This window comes from Physeter macrocephalus, chromosome 5, assembly GCF_002837175.3.
Source record: "Physeter macrocephalus isolate SW-GA chromosome 5, ASM283717v5, whole genome shotgun sequence".
Classification (NCBI taxonomy): Eukaryota; Metazoa; Chordata; class Mammalia; order Artiodactyla; family Physeteridae; genus Physeter; species Physeter macrocephalus.
Genome location: NC_041218.1, coordinates 52,210,061 through 52,233,971, shown reverse-complemented (window position 1 = coordinate 52,233,971; position 23,911 = coordinate 52,210,061). Strand labels below are relative to the sequence as shown.

Sequence of the window (23,911 nt, the reverse complement as noted above, 5' to 3'; positions counted from 1 at the left end):
ACATCAAAAAAACAGAACAACCCAATTCAAAAATGGGAGGAAGACCTGAACAGACATTTTTCTAAAGAAGTCATGCAGATGGCCAACAGGCACATGAAAAGATGTTCAACCTCATTAATCATCAGAGAAATGCAAATCGAAACTACAATGAGGCATCACCTCACACCTGTCAGAATGGCTATCATCAAAAAGAACACAAATAACAAATGTTGGTGAGGATGTGGAGAAAAGGGAACCTTCATGCACTGTTGGTGGGAATGTAAATTGGTGTAGCCACTGTGGAAAACAGTATGGAGGTTTCTCAAAAAACTCACTACAGAACTACCATATGACCTAGCAATTCCACTCCTGGGTATACATCTGAAAAAAACAAAAACACTAATTTGAAAAGATACATGCACCCCAATGTTCACAGCAGCATTATTTACAATTACCAAGATATGGAAGCAACCTCAGTGTCTATCAACAGATGAATCAATAAAGAAGAGGTGTTTTATATATATATACACACACACACACACACACACACATATATACACAATGGAATACTACTCAGCTGTTAAAAAATAATGAAATTTTGCCATTTGCAACTACATGGATGGACTTAGAGGGTATTATGCTAAGTGAAGCAAGTCAGAGAAAGATAAATACCGTATGATATCACTTATATGCAGAATCTAAAAAATAAAACCAGTGAGTATAACAAAAAAGAAACAGACTCACAGATATAGAGAACGAGGGGTTACCAGTGGGGAGAGGGAAAGAAGGAGGGGAAAGATAGGAGTAAGGTATTAGGAGGTATAAACTACTATATATAAAATAAATAAGCTGCAAGGATATACTGTACAACACAGAGAATATAGCCAATATTTTATAACTATAAATGGAGTATAATGTTTAAAAACTGTGAATCACTATGTTGTATACCTTAAGCTTATATAATATTCTACATCAACTATACCTCAATAAACAAATAAATTTAAAAACAAAACCAAATTGATGGCCTGTGTCCCCTTCCCCTTCCACTAGCTTCTAGAAGATTTTATCTCAGAAACAGGAAAATAAATACTCGAAAGTATCCATTTATGAAACTGAAAAAATTTTGTAGAAAGATGAATCCTAATTGTTTAGGAGTTTGTATCTAATGAAAATGTAACAAAAAATAAGTAACAGAAATTACAAATAAAATCTAAGTCAAAAGTGAGATGTAAATTATCAGAACTCTAGCTGGATTCCATCAGGCTAATATTTGAAATAATTTTCAGCAACCAGGACTCTGCTCTTCACTCAATTCCCCTATTTGTGTATTCATTGTAGATATCGGTTGAACGAGGGGGGTTAGCACATTTGAGGGTGTTTCAACACACCATTTTGTATTTAGACAGCATCTGTCATCAAAGAAGTCCCGGCGCTATGCAAATGGCAACTCCCCCACCTCACACCCAGAGGATGCCAGCAAGGCAATATGGAGAGCAGTGCTTCATCATTTGAGCTGGGGCAGAATGACTGAAAGCAGTAGGAGGGAGGGAGAAAAGACAGGAGAGCACTCATTAAGGCTGTAATGAACCCTGAATGATCATGAAATAAAACTGCAGCATGTGAACCAGAGCTAGCCAACAGAACTTTGGGTGCTGTCTGACACTGCAGCCTCTAGCCACATGTGGTTACTGAGCTCTTGAAATGTGGCCAGTGCAACTAAGAAACTGAAGTTTAAATCTTAATTTTAAATCGTTTACATTTTCATAGCCACATGTGGCTGGTAGCTACCATATCAGACATCACAGCTTTAGACCACACCATTCTAAACCACTTATTTTCTCCCTCCTTTCCCTAAGCAAAGTGAGAACACCTCGGGATATTTCTGCCTCCTGAAATCCTCCAGGTGTGTTCTCACTCTTACCAACTCTGGAAAAGTCAATGGCTGGTAGACAGCTGAGTCATCATAGGTATGGTGGCCAAACTTAAATGTATTCAGTCATCTGGGAAAGTTTCTTCCCCACTCCTTCCGTTGTTTGGAGACAATGAATTAAAGAGTGAAAGAGGCTACTAGTTTTCTACAAGAGGTGAGCAGGGATTTTTAGTAATAAGCCCCACTGAAACTTCCAGGTACTTCAAACTGTGTCAGTACAGAGATTAGCTCCTCCAACAGACAGCTCCAATGGAAAACCACTAGGAGTGTTATGAAAAGATATGTGAAGTTCACGTGTCATTTAGGAATGGCTTATAATGGCTGCTCAGTTTAAAGACAAGGGTGTGTGACATGAAGCACAAGATCGTATTTCAGAACAAAAAAAAAGTATTATCAATTCAAACAATTATCAGATGCCAATTTTTTTAGTAGATGAACATATTTACCACTTTCTGCTATCTTCAGATGGCAGCCAACCAGGTGCCTTTTCACAGAGAGTGGGGAGGAAGGGGGAGAGCCTTTTAAAAGGGTTCCTGCACAATTTGCAAAGTCCTAGAAACAGCTCCACAAAGCTGCCCAGTAGTTATCTTTTGGCCTGCAGGAAAGCTGTTGTTACTTTAGTGAGGAAATGAGAAATTCACTAAGAAAACAGCCAATTTCCCAACATTCAAGTGTTTCCATAATCTGATATTCCATTACCAGCTCAAATGTATTGCCCAATATAATTCCACCATTTCAGGCAAACAGATTTAAGAGTTCCCCATTCAAAACAGGCATTCTCATAAATCGCTAATAAAATATAGATCAATATAACCTCTTTAGGAGGCAATTTGGCAATAGAAAAGTTGTCTCTCAAAAATAAAGGCAATAAGCAACAATTCCCAAAGATAAAACAACTCAGGAAATATGGCTTCCAAAAGCCTTTGCCAAAAAAACCTTAATGATGATGAACCCCACCAAATGTTAAATTATCAAGAATGACAAAGCCATGGAAAAAAGACCAATGGTTAACGGTGCGTTGATTGGGGTTAAATAAGTGGGGGAATAACCAGGGGAAATAGAGCTACTAAGTGTTAAAAGTATAAATCCTAACAAAATGAAAATAAAACAAACGACAAATCTGATATCAGGGGAGGGTTGCTGGTCAAAAGAGTCAGATTGTTTATTACATCGTTACAGCTTGCCCAACCCATGCTCAGTCCCAGGCCCTCAGAGGTTTTGATCTCTCCTCTGAATTTAGAGAACAAATCCTCTTTGGATAAAGAATAACTTTTCAGCAGACTAGCCATTTTTTCCTTTTGTTAAATTCAAGATCAAATAGGATATTTTACTTTTAAACCTATGTTTAGCTTGAGCTCAGTCTTAGACATTTATTTCTGCCCCTCATTTATCTCTCTCTCTCCCTCTATGCCTCCCTCCCATTATATGTACAGAGGCAAGCCTGAAATTAATGTTAACACTGGTTAGTTTACGGTTGAGATTTTTGGGTAATATTTTAATTTCTCCTTTGAGCTTTTTGTTTGTTTGTTTTGCTTGATCTTTAAAAAAGTAAGGAACACATATCATTGAAATAAATGTAAAATCGTAATTACTTTTCTGATTTGTGTGGTTCATTCTCCTAAAATGGTCACCGGATCTGTGCTTCTCTTATTTCCCTGACACTCACCAATCTCAGATTCTGACTCAAATACCCTCAGCAGACCTCTTCATCCTCTGACCCTCCTTTCTCTGGTTGTGCTTCAGTTTTTAGAGGAACACTATGCTTCAACATGAGAGAGCTGTCCTTTGTCAGACCTCCCCACAGTCGTCAGGCAAGGTAATGCGGGCCTCCCAAGAAAGTGGAAAATGTAGATAAGAAAAAACAGCAGGTCTGGGGTCTTTTAACTGGAGGTGTGAATGGAAACTACTGACACTAGGAATCCCAACTGTGCTGCTGTTACGCATCAGTGGTGACACACCAACACACACAAACTGGATTTACTGGAAGTGAAGGCAGTTATACCACTAAGACCTCTTCCAATACCTAGACAGGTTCTTTCTTTTTTTTTCTTTTTTTTTTGCGTTACGCGGGCCTGTCACTGCTGTGGCCTCTCCCGTTGCGGAGCACAGGCTCCGGACGCGCAGGCCCAGCGGCCATGGCTCATGGGCAAAGCCGCTCCGCGGCACGTGGGATCTTCCCGGACCGGGGCACGAACCCGTGTCCCCTGCATCGGCAGGCGGACTCTCAACCACTGCGCCACCAGGGAAGCCCCAGGTTCTTTCTTTTCTTTTCTTTCTTTTTCTTTCTTTCCTTCCTTTTCTCTTCCTTTCCTTCTTTCTTTTCTTTCTTTCTTCCTTTTTCTTTCTTTCTCTCTCTTTCCTTCCTTTTTCCCTCCCTCCCTTCCTTATCTATCCATACATCTTTCTCTCTCTCTATTTCTCTCACTCTCTCACACACACACTCTCTCCTTCACTTTCTCTCTCTGCCCCCCACCACAACCTTAAAATAAACCCTTCCTCCCCTTAAAGGAAAGTCAAATAAACGAAGTCTATTAGGTGACTTGGAGGAAGAGGAGGGAGGGTGTTTGGGTTGAGGGAGGGAAGATGGAAGAGCCATTAGAAGCACAGAGTAGCTGCATCCACATTTGTGATTGGATACAGTCTGCTCTACCACAGAACTCCAAGAATGCATTCCAGGCATGACAAGCTTATCTGACAACTCAGAACAAGGTAGCTGCTCACGTTGTTGTTTATTCCATAGCAAAAGTCAGTGGTCTTGTTTGGTATGGGTCCTCCTCCTCCTGCCTCTTCCTGTCCTCTATCTTTTAAAAGGTGTATCAGAGCAAAAGCTGCAGAAATCAATTTTTACCAGTTCAATAGATCACGGATCATTAGGTACCACACAGACCAAGCTAAACAAGCAACATATTAAAAAAAGAGTCAGCTCCTGGAAGGAAGTTATCTATACATATATGCAATGATTCAGGAGTTTGATTTTAGCTTCTAATTTAAGCTTTCACTTTTTTGACAAGTGAGACAACAGACACAGTCAGCTTCTATGTAATATACCAGCAGTCATGACCCTTCCTAGAAACAGCAGCTCAAAAAGACTAAGAAATCAAATTTCATGACTGAAAAATAAAGTTGTTATCCTGGGTCATAATTATTCAAAATGTGCTCTGCCAAATAACAGTCTCACAGGGCTGTCTGTGGGAGAAAAAGCAGGTCCTCACAGACTGGTCCCCTTGGGAAATACTGCTCCTATATCCCCTCCTGAAGACACAGTGTAATATGTATTGGCACATTGAAGGTTCTGAGAGGTCCTGCGGTTAAAACAAGCAAACTACAATAAAAGCCAAATGGGTTAACTTTGTTCAACCCATTCCAAACCTTTCTGACTATGGTATCTATTCTCTGAGGTAATACTTCGACATTCCTTCAGCCTGATGATCCAGTCTAGCTTGAAAGCTCAATTATCCTATGAATCCATGAAATGAATTGAACTCTTAACCTTTAAAGGCTGGTTTATCTGTCATACAGATAATAGCCTAACACACACAAGCACCATTTCTTGGCTATGAATCAGGCTCATAACAGCCAGTAGTAACATTTGGATACCCTTTGCTTAAAGTTTCATGTCTAGACTTGAGAGGTCCAGAGAATCACGAAAAACCATGATTGTTGCATAAAAACCATAAGCAATGTTCAGAGACTGGGAACATGCTTCCCTGTTTGACCCAATCTTCCCTAAATGTCCCTCCCTGGTCTCTCATTATCACTTATCGTCCTCCAAACCCAACTTCCTCACTCCCCTTCCTCCTTGCTTTCTGTTTACTACTCAGACTCGATGCTTCCCATTTCAGTCTGAAATTACCCTGAAGAGAAGACATCTGCATAGGAAGTCCAACATCAATTGGAGGAAAGAAGTACTACCCCAGGGAATGACATTCTCGGTTAACTGGACAAAGTGCTCAAAGAAATTTTGGGGAAAAGATCTAAGAAATTACTCACACAACTGTTGTACAGGACTACCTAAACATGTATCTCCTAGCAATGTGCACTATATTTACCCAAGTACACAGGAAATGGGATCAACATTTAGTATTCACTTAACAGATGTTTGTTCATCACTTACTATTGGTTAGGCACAATTCTAGGCATTGGAGATAAAGCAGTGAAGAAAGTCGAAAACACTACACTAGAGACAACACCACAGAACAGACTAGCAAATTCAGTAATACCAATCCATATGATGACTTTGGGGAAAACAATTTCCAAATGGAAGAAGGCTGACTTTAAGAATTCAGAACCATCTTACAAGGTACAAGGAAAGTTTTTGCATCCATGAGGACGTGGGAAAGGCAACAGATGTTTATTTTCTATCTATCATTTCTCAGGCATCATGCTAGATACTTTTATAAATGTTACATTTTTTAATTCTCAGGACTATCCTTTGACTTAGGTCCTAAGCTTTATATTACAGTTAGAAAAATGAGACAGAGGTAGTGGTCAAACTTTTGTAATCTTCCTGACTCCAAATCCATACCTTTTATACAAGAATAGTGAGGTTAGACCTAAAACTGAATTCATAGCTACTTCAAAGTTACATTTCTACTGTGACCTCATGATGGCAGAGAAAAGATATCTCAAAGTACGTGAGGTAGGAGAGTAAATATCAACATCACATCAAAAAATTATCTTCACAGGGCTTCCGTGGTGGCACAGTGGTTGAGAGTCCGCCTGCCGATGCAGGGGACACGGGTTCATGCCTCAGTCTGGGAAGATCCCACATGCCACGGAGAGGCTAGGCCCGTGAGCCATGGCCGCTGAGCCTGCGCGTCCGGAGCCTGTGCTCCGCAATGGGAGAGGCCACAACAGTGAGAGGCCCGCGTACCGCAAAAAAAAAAAAAAAAAAAAATTATCTTCACAAATTTGTTGAACTCACACCTCCCAATTTTAAAACTAACTACAAAGCTACAGGAATCAAGACAGTGTTTACTGGCAGAAAGATAAACATATAGCTAAAAGGAGGGAAGTAAAAATGCAGAAATTAAACTCTCACTCTTATGGTCAATTCATTTTGACAAAGGTACCAAGAGGATTCAGTGGGGGAAAGAAGAGTCTTTTCAACAGATGGTGCTGGGAAAAGGAGATATTCGCATGCAAAAGGATGAAGCTGGACCCTACTTCATACTACATACAAAAATTCACCCAAAACTGACCAAATTCATAAATGTAAAAGCTAAGATTATAAAACCTTTAAAAGAAAACACAGGGGTAAATTTTCCTGATCTTGGATTAGGTCAGAGTCTCAGATATGATGCCTAAAGCAAAAGCAATAAAGAAAAAAAAAATAGTAAGTTGGACTTTATTACAATTAAAAACTTTTATGCTTCAAAGGATAAAATCAAGAAAATGAAAAGACAAGCCAAGAACAGGAGAAAATACTTGCAAATCATATAGTTGATATGGGTCTATTATTTAGAGTATAGAAATAATTCTTACAACCCAACAATGAAAAAATAACCCAATTTTTTAAGCGGGCAAAGAACCTGAATAGACATTTCTCCAAGGAAAACACACAGGTGGTCAATAAGCAGATGAAAAAACATGCTTAACATCATTAACCATGAAAGAAACGCAAACCAAAATTACAAAGGAAAAAAAAAGAGAGAGAAGCAAACAAAAAGGCAGACAATAACAGTGGTTAGCAAGGATGCTAAGAAATTGAAACTCTCATGCTCTTTGGTGGCTATGTATACTTTGAAAAACAGTCTGGCAGTTCCTCAAAATATTAAACATAGCTACCATATGAGGCAGCAATACCACTCCTAGGTATATACCCAAGAAACTTGAAGATGTATGTCCACACAAATACTTGCACAAGAATATTCATAGCAGCAGAATTCATCATAGTTAAAAGGTAGAAAAACCCCAATATCTATCAACTGATAAATGGATAAACAAAAATAAAATATCTATATGGTATGGACTGATTGATTGTGTAGTCCCAGAATTCATATATTGAAGCCTAATCCCCAATGTGATGGTATTTGGAGATGGGGCCACTGGGAGGTAATTAAGTCATGAGGGTGGAGCCCTCATGAATGGGATTAGTGGCCTTAGGCTTGCTTCCTGTCTCTGCTCTCAGCCATGTGAGGATACAACAAGAAGACAGCCATCTACAAACCAGGAAGGGGGTGCTCACCAGACAGCGGATCTGCAGGCACCTGGTCCTTGGACCTCCCAGCCTCTAGAACTGTAAGAAATAAATGTTTGTTGTTTAAGTCACACAATCTATGGTAATTTCTTATAGCAGCTTGGACTAAGATACCATACAATGAAATATTATTCAGCTACAAAAGGGAATGAAACATTGAGTCAAGCTACAATGTGGGTGAACCTTGAAAACATCATGCTAGGGACTTCCCTGGCGGTCCAGTGGTTAAGACTCCAAGCTTCCAATGCAGGGGGCTCAGGTTTGATCCCTGGTTGGGGAACTAAGATCCTACATGCTATGCAGTATGACCAAAAAAAAGAAAAAGAAAATATTATGCTAAGTGAAGGAAGCCAGATAAAAAAGGCCACATATTGTATGACTCCATTTACATGAAATGCCCAGAATAAGCAAATCTATAAAGACAGGAAGTAGATAAGTGTTTGCCAGGGCTTAGGATTTGTTTTGGGGATGATGGAAATGTTCTGGAACTAATTCCAGTTGCACGATTTTGTGAATGTACTAAAAAATATATCACTGACTTATATACTCTGGAGTCTACATATAAGTGATATCATATGATATTTGTCTTTCTCTGTCTGGCTTACTTCACTTAGTATGATAAATTTATATACTCTAAAAGGGTGAATTTTGTCGTATGTGAATAATATATCAATAAAAAATATCTTACCCTCCTAAAAATAATCTTTGAATTAAATAGAATCTGATATTAGTTATCTATTTTCTCCCACAAAAACCACTGGCATTGAGGTGAATCTACTTTTGCTGAATCAGATATGTAACACTGGGATCTAGTCCTAAGATTCAAAAACTAAAGAACTATTCTGTGCACTGAAAGATAAATAAACTTCAATAGGAAAGTTCCGAGAACTCCACCATGACTAAAATAGCATACTCAACTGAAAACAAATAAAATTATATCAACATGGGAGCCTATAACTTCAGATTGGGCTCTATAAAGTCTTCAGAATCCATATGCTCTAGTGACCTCATGGAAAGAATGAAACAGCAAGTCAAAGGTCAAAGTCAACTCCAACACGTGGAAACACCAATATGAATTATGTCAAGACTTGTCAATCCTGGCTGCCTCATTAGTCATCCTAGAACTCACAAATAGATTGTGGAGACTTCTCATTTGAGAGGCTGCTGACAATCATATCCAAAAATGAAACATGGGTCCTCCAAGACCTCAAAGGCTTTCTTCTATCGTGGTAGGCAGTACTGGCTTAGGTCACTGAGGGCCTATTTACAAGCAATCAGGGGTCTAATTAAAACCCTTACAGAATGACTAAAAGCCAAATCTGGACATGATGTTAAAATGATGACCTTCAAGCTCAAATCTGGAGGTGACATTAAACTGACCTTGAAGCTCCAAAACAGTTGGTTGATCTTTGATCTGTATGCTTGCTTTACATTTAGCAATGACTCAGGCCCACATTTAAAAAAAAAAAAAAAAAAAAACAGTTACTACATCTCTAATTCTCAGAAATACCACCATGTAGGTTAAAATAGATATGCACGTGTACACACATACTCACACAGACCAACCCATCACAAGTCAAAAGAACCACCCAAGCTAATGAAAAGCCTGCAATTCATTGTCTGCAGTCAAAAGAGCAAGATAGTTGGAGCAATCACAGATAATTCCAAATTTTGAGAGGTTACATTCCCAAAAGGTAGTTATAAATCAGCTGTTTGAAACTTCGAACACATTTTCTCATAGAAATCTGTTAGCTTGTGGTCACATACCCAGGTGAGACCAGGGAGACCAATGCAATGCATGTGAAGCAGAAAGCTGATGGCACTTCCTAGAGGGGGAAAATGTCTTCCAAGTTCAACTCCTAACGTAGCTCAACAGTGGCAGTGCCCCCGCTGCAGCATGGGGAAGTAGGGTGCACACTCTCTGGTCTTGTCCTTCCCCAGATATCCTAAACTGGTGAACAAACAGGCCCTGGGCCACATGGGGAACCCACCCCACTCCCATTCAGACATACGAATCCTTCACAAGGGATCTCTCTGTGACTGCGAGGGCCTGTGGCTTTTTGTTGCTCTCCCAAAGTTTTAATTTCAGTAAGTGTCTGCTTATCCAGAAGTGAAAGCAAACATAAAGACTTCTCATAACAGAATTTTTTTTAATATTTTTTGGTTGAAATACAACATGCATACAGAAAGTCAAATTACTGGATTTTTTAAAAAATATATTTCATAGGGAAGATACATGAAAAGTAGTGACTTTCAGCAACTTCTCAATGTCTCTTGTGGTCAATACAAATTCTGCTTTCCATCACCCTTGTGTCCTACACCCAGCACAGAGGCTGTACATAGTGGGCACCTCAAAGACATGTGGGATCTCTGTACCTTTAACTTCATTAGTATTGTGGATGTAATTTATTTTTCAAAATACCTTAGAATAACTTACATACACTGTGATAGTGACCTTGAGCAATTTGCCTCTTTGTGCCTCAATTTCCTTAACCAGGGAATCATTCTCGCCCAGGGAATTGTGTGGCTGAGTGACCAGAGTAGGAAGGAAATTAAATTTTCAGTGGATACCTTGGTGCCTTCAGAATGTGGTTTCACAAATACATAAAACCCATTAAGCAATCGAAGAAACGGAATGCATTATGTGAGTCATCATTACAGTAAACCCCAAATGAGAGTTGGGAGTGTGTAATAACTCGGGACACCCTCCCTAGCCCCTCTCCCGCCGTCTCCTTGTCCCTCCTCCGGCCCTCCCCAGACTTACACTGAGCTACTGGCTCAGGACCCATCCTCAGTCTGACCTCATTCTAGCCTGACCACCTGGTTCTGATTCACAGCCTTGCTGTCAACCCTGCTATCTGTGCTTCATTCCCCAGTCCTGCTTCAGAATTACAGGTCAAGGATCTCTGTTCCTCCTCTAACAACCAGCCACACTCTCACTGACCCAGAGTTTCTTGGGTGAAAGTGATGGATCATCCTCCTTACAGAAAACCACAGGGCTAATTCTGAATTCAAAGTTCGCTTACTACCTTAGGGTCAGTACAGAAAAGGGGGTGGGGTGGGGAAGGAAGGGTGGAGTGACAGTTTTAGAACCAGAAGAAAAGAAAAAGCAAACATGTAAGTGTGACCATCAGGATACTCTGCAGTATTGCTCCACACCCCCTTCACACACACAGTATCAGAGAGGGACCAATTAAGCCAATTCTTCACTTTAGGGACAGCAAATACATTCCTAGAAGATAGTTTCTGCCAATCGTGATAGATTGTCTATCAAGAGAGGGTCTTCACTAATCTCACTCCTTTCTTTAACAGGCCCACAAAAGAACACAGGGCATACTTGCAGAAGGCAGCTCATCATGTCTGGGGGGTCAGGACTACAGTCTTAGTACAGGCACTTACAACAGGGCTCCTCTCCTCAGCACCCTTCTCTCTGAGAACCAGCCTCGCCCCGTGCCCTGCCCCTCCCTGGCCACTGGGATGACCCAAACCAAGGGCAGCCACTGCACTGACCAAGCTGAGCCAACCAGATTCTCTTTGTCCAGAATTCATAAGTACACAAAGGGACCAAGGCAGCCTCTGATGGCCACTGAACTTAAAGACAAGTGGGACCTCCGGGGACAGGGGTCGGGGGGCTGGGGGGAGGTGCTATTTTTCACCAGGTGCTGGGAAAGCAGAGATGAGAGGCAAAAAGCAGGGAAAGCAGGATGGCAGGGCCTGTAGACAGAGAGAGGGACTGACAGACGAGGAGAGACGGGCAGACCAGAGACACAGAGAAAGGCAGAGCGAGACACACAGGAAGACAGACAGACAACACACACATGCAGTGAGACACAGCCAGAAGCAAAGTAACAGATGCACAGAGAGACAAATCAGATGGGGAGGCCAGCGGGGGTGGGCGGTCTGGTGGGGAGAATGGAGGACCGGATGGATCTCTGCCGTGTCTGAGGCCCTGCCAAGTTCCAGCTGTGCCTCCAGCTTCCTGCCCAAGGGCTCTGTGAGCTACCCCTGCATCAGTCCAATAAAATCCCCCCTTTCCTGATCCAGTCTGAAATACTATTTTTCACATATGAAATAAGAAAGTAATTTTGAGTATCAAAACCCAATGAGAGGAGGGGTTGGCAGATTTTGGCACATATTGCTGATAGCGGTATAAATAAATAAAAATGTTTGGGAAACCTATTCATGACTGTTATCAAAATGCTATAAAATAGTCTTACCCTATTATGAATCTTACTCAAGATTCATAACAGGGGAGAAGTGGATACAACCTTAATGCCCAACATTAGAGGATAAGTTGAGCAAATTAGGACTAGAATATATTATTTTATACAATGAATAATATTGCTTCTAAAGATATTTGTGAAGAATATAACATGTAAATTATTCGTGTTTAAAGCAAAATACTAAATATAAAAGTGCACATTGGGGCTTCCCTGGTGGCGCAGTGGTTGAGAATCCGCCTGCCGATGCAGGGGACGCGGGTTCGTGCCCCGGTCCGGGAAGATCCCGCATGCCGCGGAGTGGCTGGGCCCGTGAGCCATGGCCGCTGAGCCTGCGCGTCTGGAGCCTGTGCTCCGCAACGGGAGAGGCCACAACAGTGAGAGGCCCGTGTACCACAAAAAAAGAAAAAAGTGCACACTGAAAATAAAAATCACAGGAAATGCTCAAAGAGATAATAGGGACTACATTTGGATGGCAAATCAAAGGGGGTTTTTCCCTCTCTTTTGCTTATTTTCTGTAGTTTCAACATTTTTATAATGAGAATATATTCAAGATGATATATTTAATCACTTAAAATCAAATGGTAGGGGGAGCAGTAAGAGTCTACCCCTTACACCTCTGTATTTGTTTTTCCCGAGTTGTAACTTTCCTGTTACTGTAGTATCCAGTATGGATTCCTACATAGAATTGCCAACTTGAAGAACCAAGGTCACCCAGTTAAGCTCCTTGCTAATATTGTCACTCTGACATTAATTTCCTAACATTTCCTCAGCGCCTGCCTACCTTGTGTCAGGCTGGGTTTAACTGGTGTGCATACTCTGCTGGGCAACTTATGACTTTCTGAGGCAGCCGATTCCATTTTTAAATGTTTTGACGATGTCAATGATCTCCAGCTTAATCAGCTGCCCCGAGGCCTATCTGAGCATTCACCAACCTGATGGTGGTCAGAAGACTGTTCCATATCCAAAAAGATCCCCTTTCTCCTGGGATATTTAGATCTATGGCTGTGCTGCTCAAGGTTCTGCTTGGGAATCAGATTTGTCCTGTCACAGGCTGGTTGGTTGTTTCCTTTCTTTAGGGATGATACAAATCAGCTATATAGATTCTCTTTCTCACTTCTTTTTTATGTGCATATGTATGTATATGCAAAGGGACAAGGAAGGGGGCATAAAAATTCATCACTTTTATATATGTCTTCGGATATTTATAACATAAGAGCACAGTGAACCCATACATATAATGAATGTTCAAAAAATGTTATTAAAGATTACTGAATGGCATGAATACAGAGTGTGGTGTTTTAAATTCCATATATATGAACACAGGAACCAACAGCTGAATCAGAAATTATCCTGGTAGGCCTTTCACTGACCTATGGCTACCATAACAAACTCCCCTCGGTTTCCCCTTTTAACATAAACCCCAGAAGCATGTGGAGAAGGTGAGGTCGGTATATTTACCTGACTTTGTTAATTGCCGTCTGGACCTTGGAACACTAGGAAGGATGCCCACCTATAGCAATATGTGGCCAGACACCTTTTCAAGAACAGAAGAAATAGTCCAATTCCAGCCCAAATACTCTAAGACCCAAGATGGTTTCCACATCTCTCCTGGCCAGGCCTCTCAATTCATAACAAAAACTTTCTTCCTTCCAAATGGCCAGTAGGCAGGCCTGCTTGAAGCGAGAGGTACTGAATGTCTCAAATGAGTTCTACAAGAATGGCTTTCCTTCCAAGTTGAACTCCTGAGGAAGAAATCCCTCCCTGCAAGAGCGACCTCCAGCTTCTCAGAGCTACAAATGCATTCAGGGTGCCCATTCAGATGGGAACGTATCACTGCCTTTCTCTATCACTGTTTGTAGCAAACAGTATCACTGGGTTACATCCAGGAGGAGAAAAGCGGGAACAGAGGTAGGTTTCTCCTAACAGTGTGTTTAAGTCAGGCTTCCTCCTTTACACTTTACTGTGGTTAGAGTTCAGAGAGCTGGCTGGGTGGACAAGTCCAACTTCACAGCCATTACTGTACCCATCTTTGTGACATGGAAAGGTTGAGTAGAATAACTGTTTTGGTTTCCGTGGATCACTTTTAAGACAGGATGGCAGAGCTGGAGTTAGAAAGATAAAAAGCTTATTCTGTTTCATTAAAGTGATCCTTAAATAGTGCTGGAGGGAAACCTTATCAGCCCTCAGTTTTGCACTTGTGTGATGAAGAGGAAGACACAATTACTAGCTGTGCTCCTATAACAGGGACTGGTATGCAGTGGTAACTAGAACCTATTATTTCTTTATATCTAGAACAATTACCGCCTAAGTGTAATCTGAATTGAGGAAAATGATAGCGACCTATTTGCAGCTACAGAAGCAGTGGACAACAGTTCATAAAAAGCTCTCTAGCCTGCAGTTTGAACAAGTCAGGTCACGTCATGTCCCTGTTCAAATTTTTTCAGTGTTCACTCATTACCTACAGATAATAGATGTCTGGCTGCAAATCAGAATCATCCATAGATTTATTTCATTTCATTTCATTCCATTTCATTTCATTTTAGGCTGTGCCACCGCACTCAGCTTGTGGGATCTCAGTTCCCTGACCAGGGATTGAACCCAGGCCACAGCAGTAAAAGCCCGGAATCCTAACCACTGGACCACCAGGGAAGTCCCATCCATGGATATTTTAAAGAAAAATGCACACTCACGTCCTCTTCCTGAAGATGGCAATTCAACAGTCCTGGGATCCAGGTAAGAACATTTTTAAAAAATCCTTCCAGACGACTAAAATGCACAGGATTGAGAACTACCGACTTACAAAAGGAAGTCTCAGGTCTTCTGTGCTACACACGAGCCTTGATTCCTGTAACTATCCGCCTCACATTTCACCTTCCAGCAACGCTAATCCACTTGCAGTTCCCCACAAACCGCCCCTGAGCCTTTGCAGCAGCTGCCCTGCCCCCAATGTACACACGGCAGAGTAGTCCCTCTTGAGGCTGCAGCTCCAATGACACTTTCTATCCACTCCTCCCTAACATTCCCAGACACACAAAAGAAAAAGAGAAAGGAGTATCAGCACACTACTACAGAAAATCATCAAATCACAAAGGAAGAGAGCAAGAGAAGAAAAAAGGAACAAAGGAATTACAGAACAGCCAGAAAAGAATTAACAAACTGGCAATAAGTACATACCTATCAATAATTATTTTGAATGCAAATGGAATAAATTATCCAATCAAAAGACACAGAGTGGCATAGCACAATGAATTAAAGAAAAAAAAAAAAGACCCATCATTACTCTGCCTACAAGACACTCACTTCGTATGCAAGGACACATACAGACTGAAAGTGAAGGGATGGAAAAAGATACTCCACGCAAACAGAAACCAAAAGAAAGCTGGGGTAGTAATACTTATATCAGACAAAACAGACTTTAAGACAAAGGCTGTAATAAGAGACAAAGAAAATCATTACGCAATGATAAAGGGGTCAATCCAACAAGAGGATACGGTATTTGTAAATGTTTATGCACCCAGCATAGGGACACCTAAATATATAAAGCAAGTTATTAACAGACCTAAAGGGAAAAAGAGACAGTAACACAATAACAGTAGGAGACTTTAATACCCCACTACATTAATGGATAAATCTTCTAGACAGAAAATCAATAAAGAAAGACTGGCTTTAAATGACACATTAGATCAAGTGGACTTAACATTCCCAGGCTGGCACACACCAGGCTGCCCTTGCACATACTTTATTCTAGCAACTGTATTTAATACAAAGAAAAATTCTGTTTGCATGTCTGTCTCCTTACTGAATTGTAAGCTCCTAGAGGGAAGACACTGTTCTTTTTCATCTTCATACCCTGTAGCCTCACAAAATACTTGTCATACCGTAGGTACTTAATAAATTTCCAGTGAACTAACTAATAAATGCATCATGTGAAGGCAATGTAGCCAAAACTATAACAAGGAATACTGATGACATTATCTTGTTTTAGTTGAGCAAAAGAAAACTTGAATGAATATAATCACTAATTTTTACTCAATTCGATTCTCCATTGTGTGCCTTGGGTTCTAAGTTACTTAATAACCCTCAAGTACACTAAAGAGAAAGCTCTTGGGAATCTTTGATTCAGTTTAGAAGCAATGCTGCTCTCATCTTATGTCTAGAACTTATTTCAAGGGGAACCACATGACTTCAATTCCAGCCTTAGATACTGATGAAAGGAATCTCTGAAAGAAGCTGGCAGGGGAATTGGCAAGACGAAGATATATTGTATATGCAGTTTAGAGTTTTCTGAATAGCATTTTGCAAAGCTACAGGCTTACAGGATTTAAAATATGACTCAGAACACCAACTGGGATGCCAATGTTTTTATTTTTAGATTTTTCTAGCAGAGAATATGGCTATAATAAATTCAACCTACTCAGTCCACAAATCCCCTAAACTTCCTCCTAGAGAACAGAAAAACACTTGGCATTTCTCTGGGTATGATTTTATTTGCATATATAGTTATACTGGTAAAATTTTGGTAACTAAGGAAGAATTAATAATGGAAGCTCTAAATGATTCCCATGATTACTGCTTAAGTTGGCAAAATATCCTCAAGCACAGAAGAAACTCGCTAGTGGAAATGTGCATGGGCAAGTTGTTCAGTTTTTTCCACAATGGTATGCTGGCTTGTAGTTATATGTGTTCTCAGACAAGTGGCAAGGGGACAGTAACAGAAGGACCACAATTTTGAGAAAGAAAATGGGACCAGAGAAAATTCAATGGCATGGTAAAATTATTTTATGCTTTATACCATCTGTGCTTTGCTGTTCAGCACCTTAACTTCTCATTATCCTGTCCCTTTAAAAAATCACTTTATTGAGGTATAATTTACATACAATAAAATGCTCCCTTTTAATGTACACTTTGAGGAGTTTGGACAAATGTATATGTCTATATAACCACCACTTCAAGCAACATATAGAATATTTCCCCCACCCAGAAAGTAACCTCAAGCCCTTTTGCAGTCAACTCCCACACTCTCACCTCTGATTTCTATCACTAGGATTAATCTTGTCTGTTTCAGGACTTCATATAAATGGAATCATGCAGAATATGCTCTTTTTGTTTCTGCTTCTTTCTCTCAACAATGTTTCTGAGTTTCAGCCACCATGTTGCTTGTATCAGTGGTCTCTTCTTTTTCACTGCTGAGTAGTATTCCATGGAATAAATAAATACACCACAATTTGTCTCTTTACCAGTTGATGAACATATGGGCTGTTTCCACCTTTTAGTGGCTCTAACAAAGCTGCTATGAACACTTATATATAGGTCTTTCTTGGGTAAATGCATAGGAGCAGAACTGTTAGGCTGAAGGGAAGTGTTTTAATGTTAGAAACTGCCAAATTGCTCTCCATGTGGCTGTGCCTTTTTACACTCCCACCAGCCATCCCACCAGCCATGCTGACAGATCCAGCTGCCCCATATCCAAGCCAACACATAATAAGTTTCAGCCATGTTGGTGGGTGTGCAGGTATACCTCACTGTGGTTTCATTTACAAGGTTATGAAATCTATGTCCTTCAACTTTCAACCTTTTCCTCTTTCTATAGAACACAAGCAATATGATATAAAAAAAGATCACTGGGTCCGTTTCTGGAGTCTTAAATTTTATCACCAACTTTGTCACTAAATAGTTGCATAATGCTATAAAGACCATCTATCCTGACCTCAATGTTTTCCTATTGATAAAGTAGTTAAGTCAGGCCCAGTGAGACTTATATTCTTGTTCTAAACAAAAATGAACATAAATGAGTTCTGCTGAAAGCAACACATTCCCTTCATAATAGTTAAGCATTATTTTTGCATAATGTCCCAAAGTTTTCAAAGAGATTTTGTATATATCCGATTTAATGCCAAAGGAATAATTCTCTCAAAACACCACACATTAACAAACAAACAAAAAAAAAAAAAAAGGAAGAAGAACTCATCAAGAAAGGAGATTTTATTTAATGTAAGGCTCCCTCCTCTGCCTGGTGCGTCAGATCTGCTCTGCCAAATCAGTGAAGCTTAATGAACTCCCTTTTACAGTCACCGGAGCTTAATTCCAAATTGCACCTGTTTTTAAAAAACCTTTATGATTCAGGAAGCATAAATAATCCCCTTTGGTCATTTATGTTTTGCTCACTAAGCTTTAAATTGTATGGAGTAAATCAAACAGCAAATCATTGGGTTTCACTAGCTATTTTGCCTTATGCATATACAATACTCCTTTACTCTTGTTAAGCTTCACATATCTAGCAATGTATGGAAACTAAGCAAATTCCAAGTTAGTCTTCATCCTTTGGGTTCCCATAAGGCAAGGTAAGGCAAAGTTAATGATAAAGGCAGGAAAACACCACACATTCGTTATGAGGAAACTTAAGGAGTCAGAAGAAAGGGTAAATGGTGATCAAAGGTGAGAGGGAAAGGCATGGCAAGACATTAAAGGAAATTAGTTTTCAGTTCCAAAGAAATATGTGCTGAAAAAAAATGCCAATAAAACATCTGGTGTTGTTCAGGGGGGTTTGGGGGTGGTGGGGGGAGAACAACACTTTTTATCTTCAATTCCTGTCTAAACGAATTATATATTGCCTATCCAAGACACAGATTACACTTAACAAAGGTTTCCCATATCTTGTTCCAAAGATACCTCAGTATATGCCAGCAGAAATAGAATAAAACTTTTATTGCTGACAGCAAAAAAGACATGGGCTTCAGTGGGATGTCTATTTCAATATGAACGGGGAAAGTTGAGTTGCAGCTAAAAAAAAGATCACATTACATATGAAAAAATATATGCAGTGTACTTCCAAGGGCCTTTTACCTATTGGGGAAATGGAAAGGAATCCACCCACCATCAATTCAGTTGGTCATTAACCTTTCCTGGGTCACTAACTTCTTTAAAAATCTAATGAGAGGTATGGTCCAGTCTTTCCAGAAAAACAATCATATGGCTTTTCACAGCCCCAAGAGATCTAGCTCCATGAAGGCCTTCCATGGAGCCTTTAAGGGACCCTAGGTTTAGAAGGACCCCTGATTAAACAAATTCACCAATGATATTTCTTCTAACAATAATTCAAATATGACCTATATCCAAACAGAGGCAGGCAAATCTCTCCTAATCCAAATCCCAAATATATACATGGTAGAATCTGAACTTAACTTTCGTAAATTCCAAAAATTATTTAACATTCTCACAGGAAGCACATGTTCAAGAGGTACAAAGTGGGCTGTGGAAATGCTCCCAGAAATCCATTCCTCAACCAATGCTGAGAAGTATGAGCAGTCATCTGAGTGGGTGGTGTCAGTGCCTCCCATTTCTAGAATAGGTCTAGTCTAAAAGAAGAAATTCCTTATGGGACACAGAGGGAGGAGAGTAAATGGCTAGCAAAAATGTATGTGAGCAGACTGGTAAATGTGACTTAATTTGGAAACATTCAGAACTAGAGGTGAAAAAGAAGGACAGTTTGGGAATTCTGGGTCGTAAGGCAGGTGTCTGTCTGTAGTAGGTAGAAAAATGGCCCCCAAATACATCCACATCCTAATTCACGGAACCAGTGAATGTTACCTTTCATGGCAAAAAGGACTTTGCAGAGATATTATTAAGTTAAAGCCCTGGAGATGGATTATCCAGGATTACCCATGAGGGGCCAGTGTAATCACAGGGTCCTTATAAGAGAGAAGCAGGAGATCAGAGTTAGTAGAATGCAATGTAATGAGATGTGATGATGGAAAAGGAGATGTGATGTGGGACCTTGAGCCAAGGAATGCAAGTAGCCTCGAGAAGGTAGAGAAAGCAAAGAAGAAGGTTTTCCACATGAGCCTCCAGGAAGAGTACAGCCCTGCTGATACTTCGATTTTAGACTTCTTAGACTTCTGACCTCCAGAACTGTAAGGGAACAAATACTTATTGTATTTAGTGGTTTTAAGCCACTAAACTTGTGGCTTAAAACAATTTAGTTTGTAACAGCAGCAACAGGAAGCTAATACTTTGTCTGCTATCTTTCTTTTTTAAGGGGTTAGGAAATGAAGAGAAGTACAAAACAGCAGCTTATGGAAAAAGTATTTTCTGATCAATGACAAATACCTCCATCAATAAGGCTGAGAAGAGTTCAAATATGGCCCTGAACCAATAACATATGGGGAAGTTATGTGGTATAATGGAAACACATTGGACTCGGAGTTAGAAAAGCTGAGTTCTCACCCTTGCTTGTCCATGTAGAGCTATGTGCCATCAGGCAAGCACAACCTCCTTGGGTCTGAGTGACTGATCTTTAAAAGGAAACACTTAGACTACATGAATTATAATGTCTCCTTAACACAGGCCAGAGGACTTCCCCTTCTGACCAGTGGTCAGTTTTCCCATTAACTAGTTCTTTACATGTCTTATCTTCATCCCTATAACAGCCTGTGAGGTTGGCCACACTTTGCCTATTTCAACCTAAAAGAGGTCATTTGCCCACCATTGCTGAGATTCAAATGCAGGCATGTCTGACTGGGGGCCTCCTCCTTATCCACCGTGTTATGCTGCCTTTCCTGGTCAAGGTTTGCACTATGGGTCTATGGATCTGAGGCAGTTTAGAATACAAGAGCAAGGAGACTACCAACCCAAACCAGGATCATGGACATGCTAGAGAAAGTGAAAGAAAAGGGGGTTGGGAGTAGGGAGATCAAACTGCCTTACAGTCAAGCAGTTTAAATGCTAGATATTCAAAACTAAACTTTTCTTTTGAAAAACAAAAGAAAGATGTCAAGACACCAAGTGGCCTCAATGGGCCGACACCCTACTGTTCCGTAAGGTAGGATGCTGTATTACAAACCAGTGACCCTTCCTTCCTTCACATTCCGATTCCACACTGGGACTATGCTGCTGCAGCAGCTCCAGTCTTCATGGTTCATGGGAGGAGAATGGAAAGGCTGCTACCCAAAATAGTTTAATAAGGCCAGCAATGATTCATGGAGTAATAACAGGCCAGGAAGGCAGCTGCCTGCAGAATTGGGCCCAGCTGAGAAGGGGTTTCACAGCTCAAGTTTAAAATGGAGAATAAAGAGGACACTCATTACATGTGTTCAAGGAGGGAAAGCTCAGTAGTACCATCTGCAAACTCCCAAAAAGGGAGTCAAATATGAGGCAATTCAGCTTGACAATTTATTAACACTGTCCCAGAGTTCAAAAGCAACAGACATGTGAAGGCAAAAAGCAACCATGCAAACACAGCCCTTTAGAACATTCTCTCTCTCAATGGACTCTGATTTACTCCCAAAATTTACTGAAAATGTTCATGGGCAAAACAGCATCTGAAGTTTATGAATAGTTTAAAAGAAGCAGAACATGTAAAGGAGAAGAAAAACATGAAGAAAACTATAAAGACACTGACAAGCGTAGGCCACTCTAAAAACCCAAACTAGTTTTACCCCACAGTACAGAACACTTAGGTTGTCAATGATATTTCTGATTATACTTTTGTTCCCAAAGAAAAGTAAGCAAAATTTTAAGGATGTTATGTTGAGCAAAATTTTAAGGATGTTATGCAAAAGAAAATTTACTTTTCCGTAATTCATTTATTTCAAATTTCAGTTTAGGCAAGTATTTGCAAATGCTCCTAGTTCTTATCAGAGGTCAATGGTTACATAATTAGTTATGAGAAGAGAAAAGAAACAGATGGGTAATTCATAAAGTTAATAACTATCTGCTTTTGCTATCAAAATGTGGAATTTCAGCCAAAGATACCTATACAAAAATATATGTAAGAGTTACAAATGGCATAAATAGAAAGGGTAAAACAATAAATTCTAAGGTTTGTTGGCATTACATTGGTTTAGTCTGTAAATAGCTCCACGGATAAAATGAGAAAAGCAAAGTTTAAAAGAAGGAAAGGACAGAATGCAATGGGGCTGATGAGAAAAGGCAGACCATATGTGTAATTGCTCTAAAAGGAGCATGTGAGCGACAGTCCATTTTTCTCAGCTGGAATCAAAAGTAAGAGTGTGAAAGTGATCGAAATTAAGGTCATGTGAGAGCAGTTTTTTATGTGTAAAAAGTTAAATCTCACCATTTCAATGCAGGTCTCATTTGAAAAGCACCAATATCAATTACCTCAACAAATTTTTATTCAAATATTACACAAATAAACACAGCATGCTCATCACCAATCTTACTGACAAGTGTAAGTCTTCTTTGTTGGATATGAGAAGCAATAATGTTTTCATTATATTCTTCTCATGTGTCTGAGTTAGAAGCTTTAATGACAAATAACAGAGTTCCTTGGATCAAAGACAAAATTGTCAGTAATAAAATATAAGTGAAGTGAAAACTGTTGTCAAAAAAACAGCAACAAGAAAAAATAACTTCAGCAACTATTAGAGTATAAGGTACCTGCAAGGCCCAAAAGGGAAACAATCTTCATTTAACATATGCTTTGCCAAAAACATACCTATCTTTGCCCTCGACCACTGAGGAGTAATGTTAAGCACATATGGTTTCAAGAAGCCTATGTCCATGCTGGTCTTCTCAAAATCAGATTAGAAATTTGGATGAACAATACAGGAAAACTTGGCAAAACTACTCATATGGCTTTATCCTTGAAATAAGACTGTAAAACTGAGTTTTCCATGCAGCTTACCTCTGAATGAATCTTTTCTAGAAATATTTTACGCTTTCATTGAGAAGCAATGTAAGGACCTGTGTTTGAATTAGGCAGCACTTTCATTTATATCTTCTATTCCTTGGAGCAGAGTTCAACACCCCTCATCCTTGGCAACAGGCAGATGGAAAAGCCAGAAATTATAAAAGCTAAAATACGTTCTACCTAGGACACTTAATTATCCCCACTGGACAGGCTTGCCTCATTTTATTTAACACATGATCTTGAAAATTGTATATAGTCATTGGAAAATGACTTAAAAGAACCTTATAGTGACTCTTTCTTTTTTAAATAAGAAAATCCGTAAAATATTTTTGAAAAATATGTACAAGGTTGCTCATCACAAAGTTGCTTGTACTAGTCAAAACTCTGGATAGAGAATTGGTTAAATACGTTATTGTATATTTATACAATAACCTATAAGACATCCATTAAAATAATAAAACAAGAATAAGGGAATTTTTTTTCTAACTTAAAAAACTACGGAATCACAAGAAGTTGCCAAAATAGTGCAGAGTGGTCAGTGTAAATTTCACCTAGCTCCTACCAATGGTAATGTGCTATATATAACTGTAGGCAAAAACAAGAAATTAACATTGGCACAACACAGTTAACTAGACTACAGAGTTTATTTGGATTTCACCAGTTTTTACGTGCACTCATTTTGTGTACACGTGTGCATGTATGTGTACTGTGTACTGTTCTATAAAATTTTATCATATGTACATTAATTCATGTAACCACCACCAGAACTGTTACATCATCACAAAGGAACTAAAAGAGAGCCTTCTGCAGTAACAGAAATGTTCTATAACTTGCTCTGGGTGGTGGTTATGCTGTGCACATGAGATTTATACAATTTAGAATATAAGTTATGCCTGAATTTAAAAAGAATGATGATGAAGCTCAATTGCTTG

General features: G+C 39.7%; 1 protein-coding gene across 4 annotated transcripts in view; it reads right to left on the bottom strand.

Moving 5' to 3' along the window:
• The window catches only part of OSBPL3 (oxysterol binding protein like 3), a 206,945-nt gene that overhangs the window by 130,946 nt on the left and 52,088 nt on the right, over positions 1-23,911 (bottom strand). For 2 of the 4 annotated variants that reach the window (XM_024128509.3, XM_024128501.3), the window contains exon 2: positions 8,097-8,147. The exons of the other annotated variants lie outside the window; for them this stretch is intronic. The gene's annotated coding sequence lies outside the window, so the exon portion shown is untranslated. The remainder of the gene's footprint in view (positions 1-8,096; positions 8,148-23,911) is intronic. 4 annotated transcript variants of the gene reach the window in all.